The sequence below is a fragment of the Eschrichtius robustus genome, chromosome 17 (assembly GCF_028021215.1).
Source record: "Eschrichtius robustus isolate mEscRob2 chromosome 17, mEscRob2.pri, whole genome shotgun sequence".
NCBI classification, from domain to species: Eukaryota; Metazoa; Chordata; class Mammalia; order Artiodactyla; family Eschrichtiidae; genus Eschrichtius; species Eschrichtius robustus.
Genome location: NC_090840.1, coordinates 70,100,949 through 70,124,400, shown reverse-complemented (window position 1 = coordinate 70,124,400; position 23,452 = coordinate 70,100,949). Strand labels below are relative to the sequence as shown.

General features: G+C 48.9%; 1 protein-coding gene across 5 annotated transcripts in view; it reads right to left on the bottom strand.

Annotated features, from left to right (window-relative positions):
- ZHX2 (zinc fingers and homeoboxes 2) overlaps positions 1-23,452 on the bottom strand; it is a 170,678-nt gene that overhangs the window by 82,359 nt on the left and 64,867 nt on the right. For 3 of the 5 annotated variants that reach the window (XM_068526248.1, XM_068526247.1, XM_068526249.1), the window contains one exon: positions 17,764-17,834. The gene's annotated coding sequence lies outside the window, so the exon portion shown is untranslated. Of the gene's footprint in view, positions 1-17,763; positions 17,835-18,047; positions 18,093-23,452 lie in introns of those variants that run through there. The other 2 variants (XM_068526250.1, XM_068526251.1) reach the window with 2 other exon arrangements.

Sequence of the window (23,452 nt, the reverse complement as noted above, 5' to 3'; positions counted from 1 at the left end):
ATTTTTGTTATGAGTTTTTCAGTATTGTTACTACTCTGTCTATTGTCCTTGCCTTCACTGCTGAAGGGGTGTCTTTAAGTGGAAATAGGAAGAACCAGAAGCTGGACACGTAAGGATCAGAAAATCTCAGGGTTATACAGTAAACCCTGTACACCTGAAACTAACATAATATTGTAAATCAACCATACTTCGGTTAAAAAAAAAAAAGAAAGAAAAGCACAGGTGCCAGGCTCAGCCTTAAGTGCCTCCCTTGATCTGCTGGATTTGCATGCACCCTGGGTTTCCACTACTTGCCTCTGATTCCACGAGTTTTCCCAGTCCCCCTCCCCCGCCAGCTCCCGTGAGGGCCAGGCTTCAGCATGGCCAACATCACATCTCAATATGGGAGCTGCTGTGGCTTCGCTCAGGTCCCACCTGGCCAGTCCCGAGGACTGGACCAGGGTGGCAGAAGTGGGCTTCAGGAAGTGGCAGGCACCACAGTTGTCCCCGTGGACTTGGGAGGGAAGGGAGAAATTCTAGGGGACCCAAGATCCAGTTTTGTGTATTTCATTACTTCACAACTTGGGGCGGGTCACCATCCTTCAGAAAAAGGAAGAAAGAATGTTTAAATAAATTAAAGAAGAAGATTCTTGAGGGTGGAGGTAAAGGACCTTAGTCACAGCGGTTGCAAAAAAAAAAAAAAAAAGTGCAAAGCTTATCCGTTGGCTTTGGAATTAAAAAGCGGGGTGTGTGGGTGCTTGAAGAATTATGCAAGGAAAGTTACTGTTTCCACTCACACCTTTCAGGGAACAATAACCCCACACGATAAGCCGCAGTGCAATGCTTGTCTATGTCTGAAACGTGGTCAAAGAAAGGAAAGATTAATCACACAGGGAAGGCTGATATCTCACGGGCAGATTAAGACAACAAGCTAGCAATTTTGAGTCTGATTAGAAACTGCTAAAATCAGAACTTCCAGTTAGGGACTTTACTTTCAACAGCCTTCTGGTTTGAGGGGGATATGGGAGCAGGGAGGGTGATTGATTTAATTAAACCTAGTGCTTAATTAAGTGTTCTTAGATATAAACTATCTCCTTTTTGCAAGGTTAATGCAAACCTGGGTTCACAGCGCCATTAAATTTGCTGGCTGGAAGGTTTAAGGAGCTGGGGAGGTTTCCATTAGATGTATGAATACAGGGACTTTTCTAATGGTAAGTTATGGAGTGGTAGAAGGGGTGACTTAGGGATGGGACAGAAGCCCCTTCTCAGCAACTGTGGAAAAGCAGAAAGGGTCCTGATCTTGGGGTCAGGGAAACTGTCTTCTACTGTCCACGTGTCCTCTCACTAGCAGGATGACCTTGGGCAAGTCACCTATCCCCATGGACTCCCGAATGTGTTCATCACACGAGGTGCCTGTTGTGATTCCACTCCCATGCCCCCTAAGGATTCTGTCTCCAAACATTTACCGAACTCAACTTCATTTCCAGTTGTGATTAATCAACATGCACGTAGTAATGGCGATATGTAATATTTATCGCAGGCTTCCCATTTATTCCAGGTACTGTTGTTCTAAGCACATGACATGGATTTACTATTTAATTCTCAGAACACCTCTAAGAGGTAAATACTATTATCCCCATTTTACAAAGGAGAAAACGGAGGCACAGAGAAGGAAAGTAACTTCCCTAAGGTCACACAGACAGTAAATGGTGGAACGGAAATCTGGACCCAAGATTCTGACTGAACACAGAGAAACAGTTTTAGTCAGTGTCAGCCTTGACCTCTTTTGCCAAAATTTAAGGGCTCCAGCCTTAGTTTTCTTATCTGTAGAACACAGATTCTCATCCCTGCTCTAACTTCCCTCCAGGAGTTAAAAGGCTCTGCTGTCAAGGTGCTTAGAAAGCTTTATATCGTAGATACGAGAGGTGTTAGGATAAGGGTGGAGGGGCCTGAGTGCCCAGCATGGATCCTTTTAGCAACCTCACTGTGCCACCGGCAAATTAACTGGCAGTGATATTGCATCTGAATCAAAGGAATTTGGTCATGCAGGTTATTTGGTGTTTATCAGGCGTTAGTTAAATGATGCTACTGACTTCTGAATCACTGGGTTCAGTGAACTCAAGCTTTAGATGGGGTAGGGTTTTTTTTTTCTGTTGTTTCTTGGGGCGTGAACTCAGGGGTTCTCTAAAGTAACGTTTCTATTGTTTGAATGGACCAGATGCTTGGGGCAGCACCTGTTTTAGGTGCTTTTTAGGGTGGTGGCAGGGTTTTACCTTTGATTCGATTGTAGTACGTTTTCCCCTGTGCACTGCTCAGTCTCAAGGTTCCAAAGGGACAATAACAGCATCCTTGCTGAACTTTTTCATGGGAAGCAGAGGTGCCCAGGCCCCTGAGGCACAGAGCCTACCTCCAAGTCTCAGCTCCATCACGGGGCGGCTTTTGGCAGGTCGCTCGGCGTCACTGAGCCTCAGCATCCCATCTGGAAAGACGGGATAATAACAGTACTACTTCTCAGTGTGGTTCTGAGGGTTAAATGGGAGCACGAGGAACATTTCTGACCGTAGGGCAGCACTCGCGAATCTCAGTTAACGGGGATATATGTATACGTATAGTTGATTCACTTTGTTATAAAGCAGAAACTGACACACCAGTGTAAAGCAATTATACTCCAATAAAGATGTTAAAAAAAAAAAAAGAATCTTAGTTAATTTTAAACTCATGTACTTCTCATAAAAACCCTATCAAGGGGCTTCCCTGGTGGCGCAGTGGTTGAGAATCTGCCTGCCAATGCAGGGGACACGGGTTCGAGCCCTGGTCTGGGAAGATCCCACATGCCGCGGAGCGACTAGGCCCGTGAGCCACAACTACTGAGCCTGCGCGTCTGGAGCCTGTGCTCCGCAACAAGAGAGGCCACGATAGTGAGAGGCCCGCGTGCCGCGATGAAGAGGGGCCCCCGCTTGCCACAACTGGAGAAAGCCCTCGCACAGAAACGAGGACCCAACACAGCCAAAAATAAAAAAATAATAAATAAATAATAAATAAAAAATTTAACAAAACAAAACAAAAAAAACCCTATCAGGGAGGTAAAATTCTCTCCAGAGTCCCGGAGGCGGTAAGTGACATGTCCAAGGCCACATGTCTGCAAGAGGCAGAATCAGGATTTGAACACAGTCCCCAGGGCTGAGTTGCAGATTGGTGGGGGTGGAGACAGAGAGAGGGCTGGTTGTACACCTGGCTTTGCCACACTTAGGCTCTCTGGACCTCAGTGTTCCTCACCTGTGAAATGGGAATCATGCTAGTCGTTAGTGTTATGGGAAGTATCAAGTACAAAATAAATTCAAGGTATTGGGTTACTATGAAAAAAATGATGTGGAATTAAGACAAAATCCTTAGACAAGACCTTTCTTTCATTTGACCTACATTTCTAGGCAGACTGCCATTAGGGCAAACCTTGGGTACAAAGTTCTGCAGGGAAGCACATGGCTAACCCTGAGTTCTCAGGGCTGTGTGGGAAAGCAGCTGAGGACAAGAAGGCATCCAAAGCCAGTGCTATGGAGAGTACACCAGTCCCCATTCCTCAGCCAAATGTTCTGCTTGGCACTGCAGACACCTTGAGTCAGGGAGCAGGTGTGAGGTTGAAGACACAGATGCTGACTTCAATGCCATGCGTTGAGGACCCACTTCGAGGTCAAGTTCATCTTGTGGCTTCTGGGCCAGAAGAAATTATATGACTATTCCAGTCTGTCGTTGAGGACTCCTCCTCCTAGATGGCTTGATGGTTCCATCAGGTGGATTCTGGGAAACGTGTGATTGATTGCGATAACGGTCCTGATTCTGTATCCCTCCTAGTATCCATACTCTTTGACACAGAAACTCGTAGAGCCTTCCCACTGCCACTCTGGCTATGTGACTTGCTTTGGCTCACTGGATGTTTGTCAGCAGATGGGATGCAAGCCATGGCTTGGGAAAGCACTGGCACCTTTCTGCTTGTACTGTCGCCCGTCTACCATGAGAACATGCCTGGGCAAGACCTGGAGAGTGACAACGTGTGGAGTTTTGTCAACTCACCCTTGTCAGCCCAGCTGAAGTCATCTTAGAGCAGCCAGCATCCTGCCAACCCCAAAGGTAATGGTAAGCCCAATCAAGACCAGCAGAGCCACTTAACTCATCCTTACCTGACCTCAGGTTCATGAGCGAACCCAACACAGACAGGCTGAACCCTGCAGATTGTGAGCTAAATAAATACTTCCTGTTGTTCACCAGTGAGCTTGGTGGTTCTTTGTCATGAAGTGCTATTGTTACAATAAGTAGCTGATACACACACACACACATATATATATTAAAAAATGTAGTACACTATGGCTTTGATTATAATTTGCTATGCAACCTAAACTATCATTTTTCTTTCTTTGCTTTTGGAGGTACTAGCACAAAATGTTTTCATTTTCCATATGCATACACACTTGATACAGACGCATTACTCCAATTAAATCCTGATATGAGGAAATGGAGAACTCTAAAAGCTGTGCTCTCCCTCTTATGTCTCATGCTTTCTTTTCCAATCCATTTATTTTATTTTTAAAATTTTTAAATTTAATTTTATTTTTTTATACAGCAGGTTCTTATTAGTCATCAATTTTATACACATCAGTGTATACATGTCAATCCCAGTCGCCCAATTCATCACACCACCACCACCACCTCCTCACCTCTTTCCCCCCTTGGTGTCCATACGTTTGTTCTCTGCATCTGTGTCTCTATTTCTGCCCTGAAAACCAGTTCATCTGTACCATTTTTCTAGGTTCCACATATATGCATTAATATATGATATTTGTTTTTCTCTTTCTGACTTACTTCACTCTGTATGACAGTCTCTAGATCCATCCACATCTCAACAAATGACCCAATTTCGTTCCTTTTTATGGCTGAGTAATATTCCATTGTATATATGTACCACATCTTCTTTAGCCATTCGTCTGTCGATGGGCGTTTAGGTTGCTTCCATGACCTGGCTATTGTAAATAGTGCTGCAATGAACATTGGGGTGCATGTGTCTTTTTGAATTGTGGTTTTCTCTGGGTATATGCCCAGTAGTGGGATTGCTGGGTCATATGGTAATTCTATTTTTAATCTTTTAAGGAACCTCCATACTGTTCTCCATAGTGGCTGTATCAATTTACATTCCCACCAACAGTGCAAGAGGGTTCCCTTTTCTCCACACCCTCTCCAGCATTTGTTGTTTGTAGATTTTCTGATGAAGCCCATGCTAACCGGTATGAGGTGATACCTCATTGTAGTTTTGATTTGCATTTCTCTAATAATTAGTGATGTTGAGCAGATTTTCATGTGCTTCTTGGCCATCTGTATGTCTTCTTTGGAGAAATGTCTATTTAGGTCTTCTGCCCATTTTTGGATTGGGTTGTTTGTTTTTTTAATGTTGAGCTGCCTGAGCTGTTTATATATTTTGGAGATTAATCCTTTATCCGTTGATTCGTTTGCAAATATTTTCTCCCATTCTGAGGGTTGTCTTTTGGTCTTGTTTATGGTTTCCTTTGCTGTGCAAAAGCTTTGAAGTTTCATTAGGTCCCATTTGTTTGTTTTTGTTTTTATTTCCATTACTCTAGGAGGTGGTTCAAAAAAGATCTTGCTGTGATTTATGTCAAAGAGTGTTCTTCCTATGTTTTCCTCTAAGAGTTTCATAGTGTCCGGTCTTACATTTAGGTCTCCAATCCATTTTGAGTTTATTTTTGTGTGTGGTGTTAGGGAGTGTTCTAATTTCATTCTTTTACATGTAGCTGTCCAGTTTTCCCAGCACCACTTTTTGAAGAGACTGTCTTTTCTCCATTGTATATCCTTGCCTCCTTTGTCATAGATTAGTTGGCCATAGGTACATGGGTTTATCTCTGGGCTTTCTATCTTGTTCCATTGATCTATGTTTCTGTTTTTGTGCCAGTGCCATATTGTCTTGCCAATCCATTTATTTTAAATAAAAATTAAATGTATTTTTAAATTCAACAGGTCATATTTGTTTAAGATGAGCTCCCACTCAGTGTGAAGAATCTGCCTTTTAAACAGTCAACCGTGCTGTGGTTTTCCTCCAAATGTTCCCATCCTCTGTCCATGAAGACCCATGAGCCTTCAGGGAATCCATGGCCACTCTCCCCAGACAGCTGTCCCCAAAGCCCTCCAGGGAGGCACCTGTGGTCCCAGCACCACCTGTGTGCTCCTCGTGGTGGTGTGCTTTGCATTTTGTTAGGTGGCAGATGCAGACAAACTGGATTCAAATCCCCTCTTACTAGCCTCACAACTAGTTCCCCAACCCCTCTGGGCCCATCTCCTCATCTGCAAGGTGAGGACGATAATAATGAGAGTCTCTGTCTCACAGGGCTGCCTGTGAAGATTAAATGAGATAGTGTACCTCCATCGCTGCTTAGTGCCTGAGGGATAGTAAGCCCTTCATAGACAATTGTATGCGTGGTACCATGGGAACCTGAAATCCCAGCTAGCAGCTTTTTAATACTTACCATGTGCCCACTGTTTTGCATATTTTAAGAACGATTTTAGTGCTTTTTATACGTTTATTTCATTTTTCTTAAAACCTCACAACAACAGTTAGGTTTTCATATAGGTAGTGTTGTTATCTCCAATTTATGGATGAGAAAACTGAGGCACAGAGAGGTTAAGTAATTTACCCAAGGGCACACAGCTAAAAGATCACCATGATAGCACTCTCCCCAGTTTATTATAGTTATTTACCCATCTTTCCCCATGGGGATCTGCAATGGGTAAATTAATTTGTGCCTCCCCCGTGCTCAGCATATAGCCGGTCCATCATAGTGGTGGAGGTTGCTACAGAATGTTCTCGTCTTTCCTCTCTCAGCATTGACCCTTTTGAGGGCAGAGGACTGGGTCCTCCGATCCATCCCTGCACCTGCCTGTTACTGAATCGATTGGGTGGGACCAGATGGCGCCTTGACGAGGAAAAGAGCTCTTTCTCACCCCAGCGCACACATGTTCTGGGCTCTTCGCACACTGTCCCACAGCCCAGCTCGATTCAAGACACAGGAAGCAAACAAGGCTTGCAGCAGCCTCAGGCAAGCGGCGGTGAAATTAGTAGATCTGTGTACAAAGGAGCGTTTAATAATGCTATCATGCTACCCCATCCGAGCGGAGCTGTTGTTAACATTCTGCATTAAAGAAGTGACAACACTTGGGACTTCCCTGGTGGCTCAGTGGTTAAGAATCCACCTGCCAATGCAGGGGACACGGGTTCAAGCCCTGGTCCGGGAAGATCCTACATGCCGCGGAGCTACTAAGCCCATGGGCCACAACTACTGAGCCCTCCTGCCACAGCTACTGAAGTCCACGCACCTAGAGCCTGTGCTCCGCAACAAGAGAAGCCACCGCAATGTGAAGCCCACGCACTGCAAGGAAGAGTAGCCCCTGTTCGCCGCAACTAGAGAAAGCCCGTGTGCAGCAACGAAGACCCATCACAGCCAAAAATAAATAAATAAACAAACAAACAAACAAATAAATAAATAAAAGGAAGCGACAACCCTCAATTGCTGCGGGTAACAGAGGCCTAGCATCACGCTGGCTCCCAGCCCCCAGAACACTCGCATTTTCTGGCAACGGATGGCACATAGGGATCAGGGGGAACTGATGGCTTTGTGCAAAAATGTCCTCTAAGTGCTTTGTAGTGCGGTTGCTCTTCTGATTGCCTGTCAGGAGTGTAATTTTCATTAAATATTAAGGAGCTGTTTGTTAAAATAGTGTCGTCATGGTAACTGGGTGGGGGAGGGGTGCTGAAATAGTCTGGTGCTGCCCGAATTGCGGCATGTTAATCAGATGCTCGGTGCTATTCAATGAGCTTCTCTGGGCACCTCCCCGTGACAGTGAATTTGGAGGACCCAAGGGCTTGGGGTTTACCCCAGTTGTCACTGTCAAAGACGTGGGCGCTTGTGAGTTCCTGGTGCTGTGCTGTGTTTGCTTGATGGACGGATGGGTGGGTGACGGACAGATGGATGGATGATGGATGATGGATGGATGCTGTAAACAGAACTTTAGACGTTCGAGTCTGAGCTGTCTCTCACAGCTCTTCCATTTTTCAGTTTCTCTTTTGCAGTGAAAAGGAATTTTGCCAGAGAGCTGGGAGAAAGAGGTGAGGAGAGTAAATGGAGGCGGGCTTTGCCTGAAAGGAGAGCTGCTGGCAATGACAGGGAAGCAGCGGGGAAGAGTGTAGACCTGGACCGCCTGGGTTTGAATCCCTGCTCTGTCTCCTCTCCCTGTGTCATTGCGACTCGGCGACCTGCTCCCCCAAGCAGCTTCTGTTGCCCCAGACATCACAGGCGTTCATAGTGTGCGTCCCTCAGAGGGCTGGTGAGGGGATTCAAGGAGGTGAGGCTCTTACCCCCGCGCTGGCCCAGAGTGAATGCTCAATAAACGCTGAGCACCTCCTCTGCTATCGCTATGGGCGCTGCTGCTGCAGAGGGGGGTTACGAAAGTCCCCCTCCCCTCCGAGGGAAGGCCTCGCCATGCTTTCGGGGCCGAAAGGTCTACCCTGCCCAGCCAGTGCAGGACCCAGCCCAGGTCTGCTTTACTCTTAACTACCCATGTTCTCTCTGAGTTCGGCAAACTTTTCCTGGAAAGGGACCGATAGTAAATATTTTAGGCCTGGTGGGTCACATGCAGTCTCTGTCACATACTGTCTTTGTTGTTGTTTTTTAAACAATCCTTTAAAATTATAAAGCCATTCTTAGCTCCCAGGCCACTCAGAGATAGGCCTGGTTGGCCGGTCCCTGCCGTGCTGCCTTATGAGGAAATAGAGGAAAAAAGGAAAGCAAAGTAAAGGGAGATGTAGACATGGGTTTTTGTTGTTTTTTTTTTTCCCCCCACTAAAAGTAGGTTGAAGCTACACATAGAAAAGAAAAATTGGGGTCCAAGAATTTGTCTGACTTTAAAAATCAAAATAAAACCAGCCACAGTGATTCACTGTAGCCTTGTAACGCTCATTTCATTGTCCAGGAAAGGGGGGCAGACGGAAGTGGGGTGACCTGGCCAAGGTCACATCACTAGTAAGGGACAGAGCTGGGACATAAACCCAGGGGGTCTGGCACCAGACAACCTCCCCACCACCCCATCTTCCTTGACTATTGTAGGAAAGAATCTCTATTTTCTATTATTCTGAGACTCCCGACGTCCTCCATCAGCTGACCTCCTGGTTAAGAGCCAGACTTTGGGGTCTGGCAGGTCTGCAATCCAGCCTCAACTCTACTGTCATTGCATCTATGACCTTGGAAGTGATTAACTTTTCAGTGCCTCAGTTTCCTCAATGGTAAGATGGAGAGATCTGCTGTACCTCCCTCTGGGTGGTTATGGGGATGAAATGAGTTAAAGGCATGTAAGGGACTTAGCAAATGGCTTTGTACATGGTCAGTGTTGGATCAAGGTTAGAATTGATGATTATAACAATCACTGTGGCAGGCAGAATAATAGCCCCCAAAGATGCCCTTACCCTGAACCCCAGAACCTGTGAATACGTTATCTTAAATGGCAAAGAGGACTTATGGTAGCAGATGGAATTAAGACTGCAAATCAGCTGACCTTAAAATAGATGATCCTGGATTATCTGGGTAGGCATGATGTAATCACAAGAGCTAAGTTAGAGATGGAAGGGAGAGGCAGAAGAGCCAGCAACAGAGTGATACGGCCCGAGAAAAACTCAACTGGCCATTGCTGGCCTTGCAGGTAGAAGGGGCCATGAGCTAAGGAATTCGGAAAGCTTCTGGAAGCTGGAAATTCAATGAAGCAGATTTTCCCTTTGAGTCTCCAGATAGTAATGCAACTTGTTGGCATCTTGATTTTAGCTCAGTGAGATGCATTTCAGACTTCTGACCTCCAGAACTGTAAGATGATAAATGTGTGTGGTTCAAGCCACTAAGGCATGTGTTACAGCAGCAATAGGAATAGGAAATTAATATACCGTTGGTCCCACACACGAGACGACTCCCCAGTGTTGGGAGAGCCACCGGAAGCGAGCATGGCATCCCGCACAGCCTGGAGGACGAGGCCTTCTCTGCACACTCCTCAGCCAGCAACCCTTGGCTTAGGGATGGACATGCGGCCTGACCCTCTCAATTCCAGGACATTTGCTAGGATGACGACAGAAGCAAGACCCTCTTTCTGAGGGGGCTGCAGAGAGAAGGGGCTGGGTCAGTGGGGGACACATGCCTTGGTAAAGCCTGCGTAGGAGAAAGCTGAGGCAGGAGATGGAGAAAAACCACACCCGCCAACACTGTTTAGATCCAGCTGGGCTCAAAGCCAGACCAGCTCAGACTTTTCAATTACACGAGCTGCTTTTTTGTTTTACACTTACGTCAATATGAATTAGATCTCTATTTTGTACCTAAAAGTCTGACTAATATAATCCAATATCCACTTAAGTACAGTTTCCTACTAGTTTCAGGTGTTATCCTTTCCTTGGCCGATACACTTTGGGCTCTGGAGTAACGTGGAGTGGGGTTTAGGAGTGGGCACTTAGGGCAGATTTTTATTTTTATGTTTTAAAATGTAAAACATTGGATTTATTTATTTATTTATCTGCCCCCACTGCGAGGCATGCGGGGTCTTAGTTCCCCGACCAGGGTTCGAACCGGTGCCCCCTGCAGTGGAAGCTCGGAGTCTTAACCACTGGACCACCAGGGAAGTCCCCTAGGGCAAATTTTTGGATGGACGACGGTAGGGGAGAGTGGGCTGCCATCTCTCACTTCTCTCCTCACTCCTCCTGTTTAGCTCGGAGATGTCAAGTCTACTGCTGCTGGCGGAAGAAGGAGTGAAGAGCCCTTCATGGGCTACTGAACGGGAACGTGGTTTGAACTTGCACCTGGATCTGTGGGAGAACCAATGGCCTATGGCGGAGTCTTCATGTCTAGTCCATTAGGGCTGAGTGATTTTCACATTTATGGCACAGGGGACGGTTGTGACTTGCTTTCCTGGTTAGGCTGTTTCTTCTGGTCTTGCCTCTTGCATGTTGATGGTGTCCCAGGGTTCTGTCTTCTGGCTCTGAGCTGTCCCCGAGAGAGCGCAATCCCCCCATGGCCTCCCCTATCTCCTGCATCCGCTGCCCGTCCATCCTTATTCTGTCCCAGTAGGCCTGAGGGATGTGGCACACGTCCTTGGGTGACGGTGACGCCTGCCCTCCCTCTTTGAATTTTCACAGGGCAGCAAAGGTGGGGTGGGGCTATGTCGCAGTCGGGGAAGTTGATACGATTCGAAAAGAACCCAGGTCACGCTCGCCTTTTCCTCCCCCAAGCATACACTGGCCAGGTTGACAGATAATCACTGACCTATATAAGCATGACTCCTGAATTAATCCATCCCGACCTGAGCTTGCTTCTGTGTTCCAGGCCCATGCTGGACATTTCCACTAGGACGATGATACAAACACTAATCCTAGAATTACTATCAACACTAATACTAATGTAATTCTGGGTCACATTTATTGAGCACTCCCTCTGTGCCAGGCATAGTTCTTAACACTTTACATGTACTGACCGCAATGACCCTCTCCGGCAGCTAATAGCTGCATAATCCCCATTATACAGATGAAGAAACTGAGACTTAGGAACGTTAAAGGACCCCCCAGGATTTCAGTTCAAGCCATTTGGACTCCTGAGACCACTTGTTCAACCACTGCTCTATACTGTCCCACCGGTGTGCCCAGTGCCATGTCCCCAGTACCTTCTGCGACATACGCTACTTTTTCCCTATCTGTGCACTACCTCGTTAACGGGACGGTCACTCTCTTAGATTCCCAAGCCGGGAGCCTGGGGCTCGCTCTTGACCCCTCCTCCCTCACTTTTCATGTTCAAGTCCAGTCAGTGCTTTCTCTGAATCGGTACTCCTCAGCGACCCCCACTATCACCCCTGCTGTGACTGCCTCGGTTTAGGTGGCCACACCCTGTCTCCAGGGTCATCTCTCTGCAGCTGCCCCCTGACTGCTGCCTTGTCTTTGATCTCTCTTATCTGCAGCCTACCCTCTGGGCTGTGACCATGTCAAGCTTCTAAACCCAAGGCTGCGTCGCTTGGTTTAAAACTTCTGAAAGTTGCTTATTGCTTCCTGCAAACAGTCCAGTCCTGAGCATGGCATTCGGGAACCTCTGCGGTTTGACTCAGCCGAGCTTGCCCATCTCAACTGCCACGTGCTCCCCAACCAGGCTCTCCCTGCTCCAGCCACAGCAGGCGGAATTCCCGACACCCTCCGCACGTCTTCCTCTCCCTCGGCACCTCTGCCCAGGCTGCCCCTTCCTCCCCTTCTGCAGAAATCCTTCCCCTCCCTCAGGGTCTAGCCGAAAGCCTCCCTGAACCCACAGGTCGAATGAGGGACTTCATTTCTGTGGGTAGGAAACTGACTGTCTTGGTGTCAATCGGGCGATCACACGACACACTGACTTCTTCATTTCTTTTCCTACTGATTTTGTTTTACTAACACCTCTACTCAGTGCCAGGCACTGCTCTAAGCATGTTTCATAAGCTCAGTAGTCGTCATAACTACCCTATCCAGTGGCGCATTTTAAAGATGAGGAAACTGAGGCACAGAGACATTAAATAACTTGGTCAAGGTCACAGGGCTAGCAAAGGTACAGCTGGGATTCTAACGGAGCCAGTCTGGCACCAGAGTGCACGGATTTAAGTGCTCTGCCGTGCCACCTCACGCTGGGTGGTGTAGACAGTACCCTCTGTGGGAGCCCAGAGAGGAGACAAGGGCCTCGGGGGACTGTGGCACCTGCTGAGTTTGGACTGATGTGACACCCCTGCCTGCCCAGGCCTCCGGGAGCCAGCTCCCCAGGCGAGCCTATGCCTTCTAACCCCAAGGCTTCCCCCTGGTCCACGGTGCCCTCAGCTCCATCTTCAGGAGCTAGGAGTCTGAGGCCAGACAAGGATGAAGGGAGGGACCCAGGACAGGGTCCTTGCAGCAGGGTGTGGAGCCTCAGTGGGAAGGATGGGAGGGCAGGATGGGCCCCACTCCTCTTTTCCCTGCCGGTGGGACAGTAGGGTGACCACTGGCCACGCCTTCTCTGGTGGGGCTGCTGCTTAGGCAGGGGAGCCGTTCTGCTCTAGGCCTCGGAGAGAGGACAGAAGAGAATGAGGTTATCTGACCCAGCTCACCAGGCCAGGGGCTGGAGAAGACTGGCGACAGATGCTCAAGGTGGCCAGAATAACAGGCATGCACTTGCCTGGTGCCCCCTGAGAACCCAGCTCTGGGCCAACAACCCAGGAGTCCTAATGAGCTCATCTGGGCTTCCAGGCCCTCCCCCCGCCCTCGGCTTCTGCGACCAGAGGCTCTGCTCCTCCCGCTGTGCATGAGTTCCAATCCCCCCTTCATATTGATTTAACGGGTCTTGATGTTTATTTAAGTATAAATTGAATCCTTCTCTTGAAGAGTCTCAGAAACTAAGGCTGAAAGAGGAGTTCCAGTTCAAACTTCTTCCCCATTTTGAACAGGTAAAGCCCATCTTTTAGACATGCTCCCACTCAAATTCAGTTGGTGCCAACTTGGCGTTCAACCACCTTGGCTGTCCGCACTCTCCCGGTAGTGGGAGTGAATTCGGGTGTTGACACTTGCTGAGCTGAAGGGAAGACGTGGTCTAGTCACTGCGGGGTTCAGTCCCCTCCGGAGGCACCCCCTACCAAGACACTCGTGCGCATGCATGTTAGGACCCTTGGGGCATCAGCTACTTCCTGCAGAAGACCGAGAGTAGAGTAACTCAAGTTGAAGGTTTAAGTGGACCTTTCCTACTGGAGAATCATCAACAAAGAAAAATGAGCCTCTGAAAAACTAATAGGAGTCATTTGAAAGTATGATACTATTAAAACAATCTGTAACTTCATTTTTCTCGTATTATAAGAAGAAAGCTCTTCTTTCAGGGTGATTATGGATGGGAAGTGATAGAAGGGGAGAAGTAACAGCATCTTTTGACCATATTTTGTGAGCAAGATCTTCTGCTAGGTCTCTTCCACATTTTATCTCATTTACTCTCCTGCAGAGCCCTGTGAGGTGTATTATATCCCCATTTTACAGATCGGGAAACTCAGGGGAAAGTAGTTCTGAATTACTTTGTCTCATCTTCTGCATATAATTCTGGAAAAACAGCTTATTCCCAGCTAGTGCGGTGAAGTCTCTCTAATTCAGATCCCTTGGCAATTTGAAATAGAAGCAAAGCTGCCCACGGAATGATCTGCTACTTCAGAAAACGTCCTGCTTTTGTGAGAGTTTCGTTGGTATCCGTCCTAAGCTCATAAACAGAGTAAATGCCCTAGAAGTACAGGTCAGGCGCGCTCAGCCATACGGTCAGACATGCAAGCACAGACCACCGAGGCCCCTGCCTCCACACCTGTCAGCTAGCTGGGCTGAGCCGACTCCGTGTACTGAAGGGTAATAGAGCTCACCTGTAGGCAGCAGACACCCTCAGATTAAGACTTTTCGCTCACTGGGCTTGGTACTAAAGCGGTCCAGATTAATGAGGTTTTGCTGTGCTTTGCCCCTCTGATGTAAAACGAGGCTGCTAGGTAAAAAGCACGAAGTGTGAGAGCAGGCAGGGGCCTTCGAAATCGCTTTGTCTCAGATGCCAAATGGTAGCACCCGTGCTACGTCCGCCTTATTGCTCCCCAGCAGACATCACTAATCCATTGCAGCACACTCCTTCCTGGGTATGCCTCAGAATCCTTCTCCACACAGTGCCCCTGGCAGCCATGACCAATTGATCAGATGGGCAGGAGATGAAATCTATTTGCCACCCCTGACCTAGCCCAGTCGCCTCATGTGAATAGAGGTGGAACAGAAGCTGAGAGATGCCAAATGGCTGATGGAGCCAGGAACTGGGACCTCTTCTCTCTGACCGCCTTGCCTTTGAAGCTGCTCCCTGCCTCATCCCTGTTCCCTTCCCACTAAAGGTAGAACTGAAGTTGGGGTCGCTTGGCAGACGTTAGGGGGAACATAGGGAGAAGGAGACTGATATGAGTGACAGTTTTTAGGATCCCCATAGGGATCCCCATAAACAATTTTGGCTTAAACCACCATCTTATTAAATTCCAGCTGGGATCACAGGGCGATGGGGCAGGAGAGGCAAAAGGTAGGCCCGCGAGTAAGCCTATTCCATAGTCCCAGGTCTGCCACTAATGCAAGAAATGTGACCCTGACAAATGCTTCAGGCAAATGCCATTTTATTTGAAATATGCTACAAATCCTGGGTGGTGAATGGTGCCTTTTGTGAAGTGAGGCATCGTTTTGAGAATCTGTCTTCCAGTAGAGGAGGCAGCCAGGCCTCACTGGAGAAGGGATGGGGAACCAACATTGACTGTGAGATTCCAGACTGCGCTACTCAAGCTCAAGTCTTAAACGATTTTCCGTCTGTACCAACAGACCCTCATACCCGTGCTTTTCACTTCTGCGAGGGAAGGATGCCCGCATTGATTTCTCATTTATTGGGAGAAAGAGAGGTCCTGAGAAGTCAAACCACTCACCATGAGGCCCCCAGCTAGTAATAAAGGGCTGAGCTGCCCCTGCCTTTGAACCAGTGCTGGGACCACCAGAGGGAGAGCAGGAAAAATGGAGCTGCCCTTGACCGCCTTCTTGCAGCATCTCTGCTGCAGAGTGAGCTTAGGGGGAGTGATCACTTTTCTCATCCCCTTCCTGCAGCTAAGCCAGGGCTTCCGACTCCCCGTCCAGTGCTCTGTCCTCTCACCTATGTTGCTATTTCCTGTCCCAACACTGAACTTTAATCTGGGGTCATGTCCCACATCTAGAATGAGAATAAGGGCTAATATTTATTGAGCACTTACGATGTGCTGGCACAGGACCAAGCAGCTTTGCATGAATCAGTTCATTGACTCCTCACAGCCCCCTTATGCAGTACGTACTATCATGACGCCCATTTTGCAGATGGGGAGACTGAGGCATAGAGAGGTGGGCAACTTGCCTGAGGCCCCACAGCTAGCGGAGGAGGCAGGATTTGAACCCTGCCATCTGACTCCAGGGGCCCTGCTCTTAACCACGGACACGGCCTCCTGAGCTGCCTCCTCATCACTTTCCCTTTTAGTCATTCGACAATCACTTCTTGAGCACCTACTATATGCCAGGTCCTTTGAATCAAAGACACAGCCTCTGTCCTCAAAGCCCAACTCATGCTTGAAGACTTGCCAAGGAAGCATCAAGTCACAGCTCAAGCTCCTCTTCAGCCCCCTCCCCTTCCTCTTCCACCCGTCCGCCCGTCCGCCCGTCCGCCCACCGCACAGCACTCAGGACTCAGCTGAACGTACAGCCTCTGCACAATGACTGTCAAACTCGATTCTCGTCCAGGCTTCAGTTTCTTAAAGAAAAAGCCCATCTCTGGCGTCCCACAGCGCCCTGCCCTCGCTACACATTTTGTGCTGCAGCTGACCCAGGCCCGGGGGAAGAAGACCCAGTTACAAAGCACAAAGGAAGCCCCTGTGCTCATTATTCAGACCTTCAGACCCTCTCCCTCGCAATGGGTGTCTCTCCTGGGCAATTTCCCCACTGGCGTCTGTGGTATGATTCCTCTCACGCTCACTGGGCCAGGTTTTGGTCACTGGAGAATGTGGTCCTACCAAAGGAGCCCAGCTCCCTTGGGGAAGCCGTGTTCACTGTCCTCCCACGGTCTGGGGGTTTGGGGAATCCTGCCGCAGCGTCCCCCGCCCCAACCCTGTGCCTTCCCTTCTGGTCTGTGTGTTCGGGATCCCGGGCAAGTCTCTCGAAGGCGCAACTCGCTGGCAGCTCTTTTGGTGGTCCTAGTATGGGGGAGAGCTCCCTCGAGCCTCTGGTCAGAGCCCCTATCGTGCTTGGAGAGTTACCCACCCCTTCATATAGATCAGGTGTTTGGGGTCAGAAGTGTGATGTGTGGACGTCTGGCATAAGCTCAGGTACAGCTGGCCAATGGACAACAGGTCTGAGGATAGCCCATCTCATCCAGTAGCATCTAAACTGTTTTAAGGCAGCACCCTGCCCCATAAAACAGGCAGCGCCGAGAGACTGTGTGTGTGTGAGCTCACAAGTTCCCCTCATTCACTCTCCCTAAACTCTCTCCCTCATCCTCCTGCCCCTCTGGGATTCTTAGTCATCATGGAACAGTCTGTAAAACACAACCCTGTCAAAACCCCTCCCCACTTCAACATTTCCCATCCATGCTTCTGCAACCTGTGCTTGAATTCTGCCAGCGACAGGGAACTCACTACCTCTAATGGACGTCGATTTTTACCGTTGCCAACCTCTTGTTAGGAATTTCTCCTTAGGCTGAGTCAATAGCTGCCCTCTTGCCTGTGACAGCCATTCAAAGGTGCAAAGGTGGCTTTCTCGCCTCCATTTACTCACGTCTCCTCAGGGCTGTGGTTTACAGACTGGTGTGAGCCGGGTAGTTCCCTCTCTAGTCCAAGCATATGTCCCTAACCCTGGTTACAGGGTTAGAGAACAATTCCCAGCACGAACCCTCTGGATGGTGAGCCTGAGTTGTTGTCATCTGAGCAAAGAGAGGTCGGCACAGCCACCTGCATGCTCCCTTTGCTTCTGGGGAGGGACGGGCAGGGACCCAGTGAATTCCAAGGGATTCCCACCTGGATTCTCTGCACTGTGCACTGTTTCCAGCTGCATCTGGAGGGAAACCGTTTCAGGGGCGCAAAAGCTCAGCTGCCCCCGCCCCTCCCATTCATCTCCCTCCCCTTCCTGAAATCCAGCTGAGGCCCCCACCTCCGCCAAACACACGGGTCACTCACCAGTCCCATATTGCTTACATCCTGGGAATCTTTTTACGCTTTGACTCTGAGAGCAGACAGTGCGTCAAGACCTACAAAGAAGAGATACTCAATATTAAAGGCAGAACAAGGCAAATGGGGGTTCAACTCTCATTTCTAGAAGGACTAAGGCACTAGGATCCTGGGATGGAGATGGGGAGGAGAAAGAAAAAGGAAATGGTCAGGACCGGGGTGCTCGTTAAACTGCCCTCAAAAATCTCATGGCTTTGGGACGATGCTGAAAAGAAAAAAAAAGAGACCCTTACTCTGGGTGAGTCAGCAGCTTTTTGAGAAGCAGGCCTTTTAGAAGAGCGAAACTAAAAGCCAAATCTGCTGGGTGGGGCTGCGGAGGCGGCTCGTGAACCCCACGCCGAGTTTCCTTGAGTCTTCGGTGTCCGTTCCTAGCGGCAGCGGGGGTTCACGGCTCCACGTTGGTGAGGGTGGAGGGGAAAACCTCTGCACGCAAGGCCTCAAGTCCGAAAGATACCGCAGCCCTGAAAACAAAAGCCCCCGACGTGGATTTCCCTCCTGGGAGACTCCCGCCAGGCGAGCCCTGGGCGCTTTGAAAATTCCTCAGGAGAGCTGTAGCCTGAGGAACATGCGTGCGCCCGGCTCGGAGGATGCATTCCCCGCATGGCAAGTCGGGGCCTGAGCTCTAGAGGTTTCTGCAGCCAGGCAGAGGCCCACCTGCAGCGCACACGTGCGCGTGGAGAGCCTGCCTATGAGCTGCTGGTGGGGCCACGCTTCTCCTCGCTCCCCTCGCCCTGCCCACCTTTAAAGCCAAACTTGTTTTTTCTTGTGGCCCTCAGAATTCTGAGGGAAGCAGAGGTTTCTCTATGCATCTATCGCTGTTCTCAAAGGAGCACCCTTTGGGTGGAAAAATCTTCATGGCAACAGTTTCTACTGACTGAGTACATACTATATGGCAGGTGCTTCATACCCCGGATCCATAGTCAAAACTGAAATCGCATCACCTGGGAGCTTGCTGGAAGGTGCGATTCTCGAGCCCCACTCAGCCCTACGGAATCAGAACCTGCTTTTCAACAAGCTCCTCAGGTGATTCCTGGGCGCATTAAAGTCTGCAAAGTGTGCATTTCTAATCCTCTTAATCAGAGAAGGAGGGAAGGAAGTCAGGAAGTTGTAGCCCATTCCCAAGGTGAAGAAATAGGTTCAAGAAACCACAGCTTGGCTATTATGATTTTAGAGCTGCTGCGTGGTAGAGCTCATTCAAACCCGTGTTCATGTGATTCCGGAATCGGTGTTCCTTTCCTCTGCATGATTTTGGGGAAGCAAAATGAGAGGGTGATGGGACAGGCGGGCCTGGCTTGGTGGGAGGGGCCTGGGGAAGAGCAGTGGGCCAGGGGTCGGCTGATGAGCTCAGGCCTGGAGACGGAGGCTGCCGGGTGAGCACTCAGAGAGGGACGCATCAGATACTGTGGAGGCAGGGGCTCCACAGAGGCCGTCGGACGCCAGCAAAATTTCCCAAAGTTCATTCAAGCTTCTGCATTGAATCCCAGTGATTAATTTATTTTGATTCCAGTTTAGCTGCATTTGCCCTCTGCCCTCAGAACTAGCCATCCAGCAGGAGAAGGTACCCTAGGAGGCAAGCTAAGCTGAGTATCCCAGCACTGATTTGCAGGAAGGACAATACTCTGTAAAGCCCCTTATAGTTTAGAAAGAACTTTTCATCCGCCAGCTAATCTGCTCTTTCAAAGAACTTGGGGAGTGTCACTAGTGCTACTCTGCAGTTGAGGAAACTGAGGCACAGAGAGGTTAAGTGATTTTCCTGAGGTCACACAGCTTTTAGGCAGGCTGGGGTTGAGGTCCTCTAAGTCCATGTCCAGAAGTGTGAGCTCAGCTGCTTCTGATGGGGAAAGCGATCACATCACAGGTTTATGATGCCCTTGTTTAGTGTCACCCCGCTCCATGTGTCTTGCTTTACCTTCCGCTCACTGAATGGGTTTACTGAATAGACTCATGAACCACGAGGAAAACAGTCTACAACACACACAGGGTGTGTGACTTGTACCTTACTTGATGTAAACTGGCCAGTGGGCTTTCTTGGTTTATCAGTTAGTCATGTATTCCATTATGTAATGTTTGATCTGCTGCACTTGCTTCCACGAGGAAGATTCGTGTATATAAGGTATATAGGGGTCAATAAAACCTGGACTTTGCACTGGTTCATAGGCAAATGTTCCCAGCACATTAATATTTTGCACCACCAAGTGCGGGCGGCTGGATGCAAGGTACACACAGCTGAGTAGAACAAGCCACGGGGGACTCCGCCCTCCCAGCTCCTCCTCTGGGCTCCAGTGGCCACGTGCTCTGTCTTAGCCACTCCTGTTGCTCGGTTCCTCCTGGTCTTTGTGCAAAGGCCATGGGCTAGAGAAACCATCTGTCCCTGCTACACTCTGGCAGAGCCTGAAACTGCTCTTCCACGGGGAACTCCTGATAAAGATGATCTACCCCCTTCTGTCTCTGAACCCATCAGCCTCAATCCTTCTCTAGCCCCTTCCATCAAGTTTTCCCCCTTTTAAAAATAATATATTGTCCTATAGTTACTCAGGTCCTAAAGTTATTGCTATATTTGTTTTCATCCAAATTTTTTTTTATATACATTTATTTTATTTATTTATTTTTGGCTGTGTTGGGTCTTTGTTGCTGCGTGCGGGCTTTCTCTAGCTGCGGTGAGCGGCGGCCACTCTTCGTTGCAGTGCACGGGCTTCTCACTGCGGTGGCTTCTCTCGTTGTGGAGCACGGGCTTTAGGCGCGTGGGCTTCAGAAGTTGCGGCACGCGGGATCAGTAGTTGTGGCTCGTGGGCTCTAGAGCTCAGGCTCAGTAGTTGTGGCGCACGGGCTTAGTTGCTCCGCAGCATGTGGGATCATCCTGGACCAGGGATCGAACCCGTGTCCCCTGCATTGGCAGGCGGATTCTCAACCACTGCACCACCAGGGAAGCCCCTCATCCAAAAAGTATCATGCCCTTTGAACTCTGCTTGGTATCATCACTTGGATTGTGCTTCATTACAGAGTCACATGAATTGTGAATGCTCTGCTACAGCCCAATTGTCCCCAAAGCACTGTGGTTTTTGAATTTTTCAGAGTGCAGGGTTTTACAGGCACGCATATATCATTTTAGAGCAGAAATGCCTGCATAATGGAAGTTATATTACAGGTACTAATATCTATATATAACAAATATATAATATATAGTTATTAAATATTGAACATGTTACTATTATTAAATGTTGAATATTTTAAATATCTGATGAACAACCATTTATTGACTATCCATATATACCTGATTCTGTGCTAAGCACCAGATAGCCATAAATAAATAAATAAACACATACATACATAAATAAGACCCAATCCCTACCTTTAGGAAACTCATGGTATAAAAAAGGAGAAAGATACATAATAAACTGAATGTGAGGAAGGACAATGTACATAGAGGTGGTACAGGTGGGAGCAGTTAATGAACACCCCATTTGTCTCAGGAAAAAAACCACACTCCTTACCCCAGGGTCTTGGAGCCTGCGAGGTCTGGCCCCTGCTCATTGCTCCCCCCTCCCTTTGCCCCACTGTGTTCTGGGCTCACGGATGCCTAAGCTTCTTGAACCCACTATGCCCCCTGCAGCCATATGGCTATGCTATCTTAGACCCTCTCTCTTCAATGCTCTGTTCTCCCTCTTCCCCAAATTAACCCCGAGTTACCCTGTAGGACCCAGGGTGGTAACACGTACAAAACACTTAGAATCATGTAATCAGGCATGATAGCTACTATTATTATTGATAATACTTATTATTATCCTCAGCTGACTAGGTGCTTCTTCTTGAGCACAGAGGCGTGGAGTGGGGCTTGGCTGGGGCCACACAGTGAATTCTTCTCAGAGCTGGGGAGTCTCAATGAATCTGTTACATCTTCCCCGTTTATCCTGGAACTCAGCTCTGCGGTATCACCCACGAGACACTGGATCCTTCCTAACCAGCATGGGGGGAGGAGCACTGGTCTTGGAGACAGAGTCTGGTCCTGGTTCTCTCACACGCTTGTTCTGTGCCCTGACGCCAAGCACCTCCCTCCCGGGGACCTTGGTTTTCTTAGCAGCCAAGTGGGGCTCTAAACAGAACCTGCCTCCTTGGGTTGCATGGGGGATCCAATGCCATGGTGCCGACCGCAGTTCCTGCACGTGGAAATGGCAGCTTTCATTGCGAGCAGCATTAATGAAGTAAAGGGCTTTTCACTGTCCTTCAAGCTCTTAATGTGCACACATTTCCTGGCTCAGAACTCCTTTCCCCAGAAAATGGTCACATGGCGCAAAATCCCAGTGAGGAAAAATCTGCCTGTAGGATTTTCCCTACAGGTCCCTCCTATTCCCTTTTGGCCTAGTTTAAACCTACCAGACGGCAAGACAACTGCAGGGGGAAAAAGAGGAACGGTGATTTAACGGTCTGTAGAAGAAGAAAAACACCCTTCCCCAGGGTCACTCCCTCTCACGTAGTTTATTCCAGTCCATTTTTTCACTCGGCAAACGTTTAGCAGATGAGCGAGAAATTCCGGGTCTAGTAAACAGGTCATGATGCCCCGAGGTGATGGCCTCATATGGAGGAGAGGGTGAGGAACCCGTGGAGGACAGTGCTGGGGAGTGACTGACTCAGGCCAGGGCCAGTGCAGACTGGATACAAGAGAGGAAGGTCAACCTCAAAGAAGGTGGAAAACTACAGACCACTTCTGTGCAGCCATCATTCTGCCAGCCAGAAGTGCAGCCTTAAGTTGCCTGTCTTTGCTCCAGAAAATGTTCCACTTTGGACACCACCAACAGCCTTTAATTCATAAGAGTGACCAGCGAATGACGAGCACAAAGGCCACCACTTCCCGAGTGCTTGCTCTGAGCTAGGCGCTGAGCTGGGCCCTCCACGTGGCTTGTCTGTCTTTCCCACAGCAACTCTGAGGAACACGTGTTCATATACCCCTTTTACAGACAACAAACCTGCATCCTAGAGTGATCAAATACATTGCCCTGTGTCTTAAGAGTAAAATGTCCAGCACTGAGGTTTGAACTCAGGCCTGATTGAATGTAGTCTTTCCATTCCCCTTCCCAACCCCGCCCTGCTGCCTCTTAAACTTTGACTCCATGACTTGAGCTGCTGGCAAACTGGGCCACCTCTCCCACCACCCCCAACCTGGTCTTCCACTGAGACGCCCCCAGGAGTATGGAGGAGGCTGAGTTCATAACCTCCCCAACGTGTGAGGGTGCAGCTCGACACCTTGAACATTCACCAGGACACTGAATTCCACTCTAGAATTGATCTGTATTTGTTTCCAAATATTTCCCCCTGAAAACTGTCAAGTACAATCAACACTCCACGAAGATGTGCCCAGCACCGGGCAGGGCAGTGTCTGATTTGCTCACTGCTGTCTCTTCATTCCTCCAATAACTATGGGGCACTGACTACGGGCCAGTGCTGGGGACATAAGGTGAGCCCTGCCTTTGCAGTTGGGTTGGATAAGAGACTCCAGTGGCGTGATGGTGCTACCTGAAGCACATGCAATGGTGGCAAGATCGCCAGCAGAGGCATGTGAGGATATGGCAGATGAGGGGGGGGGGGGGGCGGCGGGGCGGGGTGGGGAGCTGGACCTGAAAGGCAGGCAGCAGCAAACCTGGCC